Here is a 7,011-nt window from a genome sequence, read left to right on the forward strand (position 1 = left end):
GAGCAGGCCCCTTCGGTCAGGGTTTGGGGTGAATACCGAGAGGAGTCACGATCACGTGTGCCGAGCACCACGAAGTTGTCCGTGCTCGGAAAACACGCCTGCATGTGTGACATCAATGAAGGGTGTGCTCTCCGTTGCGCGTTGAGGGACTCTTACAGCAGTGGGGAGACTTCTACATCCACGCTGTGCTTTGGGGGACCCCCAGAGCCCCTCCCTATTTTAAGTTTTTATTTATTTTTGAGACAGACAGAGACAGAGCATGAATGGGGGAGGGTCAGAGAGAGAGGGAAACACAGAATCCAAAGCAGCAGGCTCCAGGCTCTGAGCTGTCAGCACAGAGCCTGACGTGGGGCTCGAACTCACGGACCGTGAGATCGTGACCTGAACCGAAGTCAGACGCTCAACTGACTGAGCCACCCAGGCGCCCCTTAAGTTTCTATTTAAATTCCAGTTAGTTACCTACAGTGCGGTACTGGTTTCCAGTGTGCGATATAGTCGTTCCACACTCCCACACAGCACCTGGTGCTCCTCACAGGTGCACGCGTTAATCCCCGTCACCTGTTTGCCCCATCCCCCCACCCCTGGTGACCACCAGTGTGTTCTCTTAATGTAGTTAGGAGTCTGCTTCTTCATTTGTCTTTTTTTCCCCCCTTTGCTCGTCTCTTAAAAGTCCTCCTATGAGTGAAGTCCTATGGTTTTTGTCTTTCTCTGACGTATTTCGCTAAGCATCATACCCTCCGGTTCCATCCACGTAGTTGCAAACGGCAAGACTTCATTCTTTGATCGCCGAGTAATAATCCATTGTATATAGACACCACATCTTCTTTATCCATTCATCCATCGATGGACATTGGGGCTCTTTCCATACTTCGGCTATTGTCGATAGTGCTGCTATAAACATGGGGGTGCACGTGTCCCTTCGAAACAGCATTTTTGTGTTCCCTGGGCCCAGCCCTATTTTTCCGATTTGCTCCACCTTCAGGGCAGGGTCCCCACTCACCCCCTGCCAGATAAGTCACGCACGCTGGGGGGCAACCCGGTCAGGGGCGAGTGATCTGGGGGCTGTGACTGGCCCTTCCCAACCTCCCTGAAGCCCCTGCCTCAGGCCTACTTGTGGGTCACGGACACGCTGCCCAGGTCCTGGGTGCTCTGTCAGCCATCAGAGCACGGAGGTAAAGTGAAGACCCCCTCTCTGCCCCCCCATTACAGCGCCCCCAGAACAATCTCCCACCCCCGTGGAAAGTGCTGAGGAGGGAAATTTCCCGCCTCCATTTGTCTAAAGAGTATCTTCAAAAATGTTTTAAATGTTTATTTTGAGAGAGAGAGCATGAGCAGGGGCGAGGCAGAGAGAGAGAGAGAGAGAGAGAGAGAGAATCCCAGGCAGACTCCGTGCTGTCAGGACAGAGTCCAACTCAGGGCTCGAACTCACAAACTGCGTGAGATCATGACCTGACCTGAGATCAAGAGTCGGGCTTCCGGGGCGCCCGGGTGGCTCAGTCGGTTAAGTGTCCAACTGCAGCTCAGGTCATGATCTCGTGGTTGGTGAGCTCGAGCCCCGCATCAGGCTCTGTGCTGACAGCTCAGAGCCTGGAGCCTGCTTCGGATTCTGTGTCTCCCTCTCTCTCTGCCCCTCCCCAACTATCGTTCTCTCTTGCAAAAATAAATGTTTAAAAAAGAAAAAAAAAAGGCTCCCAAAGGACCGAGCCACCCAGACACCCCTTCAATTTTTTTTTTTTTTATTGAAATGTGCCTACAGACAACATTGTGTCTGTGCAACAGTGTGTATGTCCATGCGTGCGTGCGGTGGGGACAAGTAGGTCTGGTTTCCTAACAACTGTGAACTTTTATGATACAGTACCGTTGACTGTCATCACTGTGCTGTGACCATGTCCTGTTTGAAGTCGTTTCTATTCGATTCCAGCAAAAAATGTGGTCATGGCTTTATTGAGATGCCCTTCATATACCATCCAACTGCCCATTTAGAGTGTGCAGGTTATGGGCTCCTGGCTGGCTCAGTCGGTAGAGTGTGCGACTCTTGATCTTGGGGTCATGAGTTCAAGCCTCACGTTGGGCGTTGGAAAAAAAGAAAAACAAAGTGTGCACGTGAATGGTTCATGGTACATTCACAGAGTTGTGCAACCATCACCACGATCCATTTGGGAGCTTTCATCACCCCAAAAAGAGAACCGTGCCTTCCAGCAGTCACCTCCCCGATCACTTACCCCCTCCGGCCCAAGGCAACCACCAGCATAATTCATCTTTAAATGTGTTACCGATCCTTTGGGATTTGGGTCCTTTCCAGGGTTCCACAATGACAAGTAATTAGGATTCTACGCAATTCCAGTGTGAGGGTTCCCCCACATCACCAAGCAAAAGTCCCTGACACCCACTGGAGTCCCACAGTTCAAGTCCATTCTGATGCTGGCTACCTGGAGACAGTCACAGCCCAGAGTCGAGGGCCCGGCCCCACGGGAAAGCCCCACCCCCCCCACCCCCCCCGGAGGCCAATTCGGATCCAGGCGGTCACTTGGGCTTCTGACCATCTGCTATATAGATCAGAGGTTCCTGAGACCCCCTCCCTGGGTTTGATTAGCGTGCTCAAGAGAGCAGCTCCCAGGGGCGCCTGGGTGGCGCAGTCGGTTAAGCGTCCGACTTCAGCCAGGTCACGATCTCGCGGTCCGTGAGTTCGAGCCCCGCGTCAGGCTCTGGGCTGATGGCTCGGAGCCTGGAGCCTGTTTCCGATTCTGTGTCTCCCTCTCTCTCTGCCCCTCCCCCGTTCATGCTCTGTCTCTCTCTGTCCCAAAAATAAATAAAAAATGTTGAAAAAAAAAAAAAAAGTAGTAAAAAAAAAAAGAGAGCAGCTCCCAGAACTCAGGAAAGCATTTCACTTACCAGATCACAGATTTGGGGCCAAAGGGATATGGCTCATGGGAGAGATGCCAGGTACGCGGAAAGGACGTGGGGGTTCCGTGCCTTCTCTCCACACTTCAGGTGTTCGCCGACCTGGCAGGCTGCTTTTTATTTTTTAGAAATTACTTTTTTCCCCATGTTTTATTTATTTATTTTGAGAGAGAGAGAGTCCCAAGTTGTCAGCACAGAGCCCAACGCAGGGCTGGAAATCATAAACCGTGAGATCATCACCCTGAGCCGAAATCAAGAGTCGGACGCTTAAGCAACTGGGCCACCCAGGCCCCCCAGTTTCCTGCTTGCGATATTGAATTATGTGTGTGTAAGATGTTACCACTGGGGAAAGTGGGACAAAGTTCACACAGGACCTTTTGTACTATTTTTTGCAACTTCCTGGGAGTCTCTAATAATTTCAAAATAAAATGTTTAAAAAACAATTTAGAACTTTGTTCATCAACAAAACACCCCACCAAAGATATGTTTCTTCCTTCTTCTTCTTCCTGTCCCTCTTCCTTCCCTCTTGAGACATTTCAGTCCTGAAGTCATTTGGCGGGACTGAGCAGCGCAGGCGTCCCCGGTGGCGGTTCATCGTGAGGGTCAGAGTTCAGGCAGGGTGAGGAGGGCGTTCGCACGGCGGGCAGCTTCCTGTGCAGAGTCAGAGAGATTGAGCAGGGCACACGGGTCTTCGCAGGGGTGAGGAGGTGGTGGCAGAAAGGGGAACAGATCACATACAGGAGGCTTGCTCACGTTAAGTATACAGAAGCTAGACCTACGCTGTCAGAGAAATGTGTTAATAATAACAGAAAAAGTGAATGAGCCACACGTGAAAAGATGCTTCATATCACTGGTCGCTAAGGAAATGCAAATCAAGACCATGAGATACCACCTCACGCCCGTTAGGATGGCAACCACCAAAGAAGAAACTCAGAAGTGTTGGTGAGCATGGGAGATACCCCGGGCACCGTGGGTGCGAATGTAGAATGCTTCAGCCACCGTGGGAGACAGCATGGCGGTTCCTAAAATAATTGAACATAGAGTTACCATACGATCGAGCAATCCCGCTTCTGGATCTATGCCCGAAAGCGGGGTCTCGAAGGGATATTTGCACACCCAGGTTCAAAGCGGTGTTGTGCACAATATCTGAGAGGCGAGAGCCGCCCACGTGTCCGTCAGCGCGTGAAGGAATAAGCAAAATGTGGACTATTCTGTGTACGTCCATGTGGTTAGTGGTGAGCTGTCCCCAAACCTCACTGATGACCCCTCACCCCTCCACACACACTCTTGACAGAAGAGCTTGGACTACCACGCCCTTGAGCCCCCTGGGGGTTCCTTCCGGACGACTCAGGGGAGGTCCTTGCAGAACTGATGGGAACTGTGCTTTCTGGGACTTGTGGATGAGCTTGGGGTGGATGAAGGAGCAGGGGACTGTCTGATGCCTTCTCCTAACAGGCCTATCTTCCCCTTTGCAGGCTCCATCCCAGTCAGAAGCCTAAGGGTGGAGGCTCAGACTCCAGCTCCATCACCCCGAGAAGGGAGGTCTCTGAGGGTCCAGGCCCTCAGATATACTTCTGTGGGATCCACTTGTCTAAGGAGAGCATCCCAGGTGGTGCTCACAGCACCTCAGAGACCCTGGCTTGCTGTGGATGCACTTGAACCCCAACTTTGTATGAATTCTTCGTGTGAACAGGACAGAGTGAGCAGCTCCAGGGAGACCCTCTGCACGTCTACAGGTGACAAATGACCCTCCCTAGGGATGACGCTACCAAAGAGTAAAAGTAAGGTCGTTGCATTTGTTGCCTGGGGCTGGCATAAGAAAGTGCCACCAACGGAGAGCTTGAAGCAACAGTTCTGGAAGATGGAATTCTGAAATCGAGATGTTGGTCACATTCTGTTTGGAGCCTCAAGAATCTTTTCTTGCCTCTTCTAGCTGGTGACCTTCAGCTTTCCTTGGTCTAAAGACACATCACGCCGATCTCCGCCTCCAGCCTCCCACGGTATATTCTTGCTGTTTGTGTCCAAATTTCTCTCTCCTTCTAAGGACACCAGTCATTGCATTTAGGGCTCATCGTAATCTGTGCAAACTCATCTTACCTTGGTTACGTCTGCAAAAACCCTACTTCCAAATAAGGTCCCATTCACAGGCACCAGGGGTTAGGATGTGGACATGTCTTTTTGAGGGACACAACACAATTCGACCCACAACAGTCACCGAGTTGAGGATTAGCAAAGACCACTTCCAGCTTTGAGGCAACAGTAGGAGGTAGTTAGTAAAGACAGTGCTCTAGCAGAGTACTGTGGGAGCCGACACTCCCATGACCTTGTTGAGACACGTAGGCAGTGTGTCCACAGGTGAGATGTGGTCATCTGGCTCTGACAAGGAGAACAGGAAATGATGTCCGTGGGGCCTCCTGACTCACAGATCAGGGGCGGAGGGCCCCAGACTGACATCCCATCCTAGGCTTCTAGCTTCTGGGCCCTCGTTCTAGAGAACAACGTCCTCAGCACCCAAGTCTGTCCCGGTGTGGTGCAGGTACTCAGGGATTTGGAAATGCTGACCATGTCCCATCTCTTAGTGCCCAATCCAGTGACAGACCGGGGGACACAGGACCACACCATGAGCTCTGTCATCTTGATGTGGACAGCTCCTCTGGGCCCTGACCATCCACCCTACACCTACGGGGTCCAGTGCTGTGAGCCAGGTTTCGCCAGTGAGATCCTGAACATCTCAGGGACATGGGTCATGGTGGGGGGACTGGAAAGGAGGGCCTGGTACACCTTCACCATCCAGGAGAGAAGGAGTGGAGTTTGTAGTGATACCCAAGTCTTTGACCTGCCCACAGGTGAGACACACAACTGTGTGGGATTTGGCACTTCTGGGCTGGTAGGAAGGGGCTGCTCTGGGCCTCTTTTCGAGGATCTGGACAGTTCATTTGAGCTCAAGGGATGGAGCCCTGTTGCTAGGGGGTGCCCCTCCTTAGCAACAGGGTTGGGCAATCACCACACATTCCCAATCTACCTCTGAGAGAGCTTTAGAAGACAAGACATACCCTAAAGTATCCACGTCCAAGTTTCTGGTCTTCAGACTCAGCCAGCTCCGGACTTTGGCCTCACCCCAAAGACTCCATTCACCCTCCACCTACTGGGTCCCCTGGGCTAGGAGGATGTGACAGGTGGGAGACCCAACATCATGGACGCTCCACTGGAGGAAGGGGGCCTGGGAGGCTGAGACACGTACCCCTTCACCGAGTAAGGATACCTACAGGTGCTCTGGGGCAGAGAGCAGGTGAGGGAGATGTTTCCAGGAACCGCACCCCCACTTGCCTGCTCCCAACACGGTCACGAATTTGCACAAGGGAACTGCGGTGAAGGGTCCCCACAGTCCCCCACTCTCCGCTCTACATGTACTGGGTCCAGTGAAACCCTGGAGGACATCTCCAGGGACAGCAAGACCCCCAGGGACATCACGTCAGCCACACAGGCAGGACCAGTGACAGTTGGTATGAGGTGCAGACCCTGGAACCCAGGACTCTGTACACTTTCAGCGTGTGGGCAGACAGGAACAAGTGGCCGGTTATGCACAGAGCCTCCTTGCATCCACAGGTGAGATGGGCCCCCTTCTACCTGGTGGGAGCTGAGGTGGGGCCCGGGGGCAATGGGAAGAGTGGACTCCAAATCCCATCAGGCCATGGGGTCATGCCTTGCTAAGCTGCAGTGATACAGAGAGCCCAAGGGCTCATGGGAGTGGTAGTCCGAAGGGATCTGTTGCGTGTCCATTGGGGGAGGCCAGAAAATGAGCGCTGAAGAGGTATTTTGGTTTTGGGAAGAAGAAGATTGGCTAGACCCCCCCAGGACAGATCTTCCTGTGGGAGGGAGGGGCCTGTCCATGTGGGATCTCTGGCCAGCTCAGTCCTACCGGGCCATGGTCATGACCGTCTGGGATGGAATAAGGGCCCCGTCTGCCTCTGACCTGCCACAGGGAGAATGCAGGTGAGCAGAGCCCCACAGAGACAGGTACCTGGAATGAATGGGTAGCTGAACCCCACTGTCAAGATCAATGTCTTTAGAAATAGGGTAGGTGCAAATGCCCTGGGTACCCTGGGGACA

The sequence above is a fragment of the Panthera pardus genome, unplaced genomic scaffold (genome assembly GCF_024362965.1).
Source record: "Panthera pardus isolate Hobbes unplaced genomic scaffold, ASM2436296v1 HiC_scaffold_18, whole genome shotgun sequence".
In the NCBI taxonomy this organism is placed as follows: Eukaryota; Metazoa; Chordata; class Mammalia; order Carnivora; family Felidae; genus Panthera; species Panthera pardus.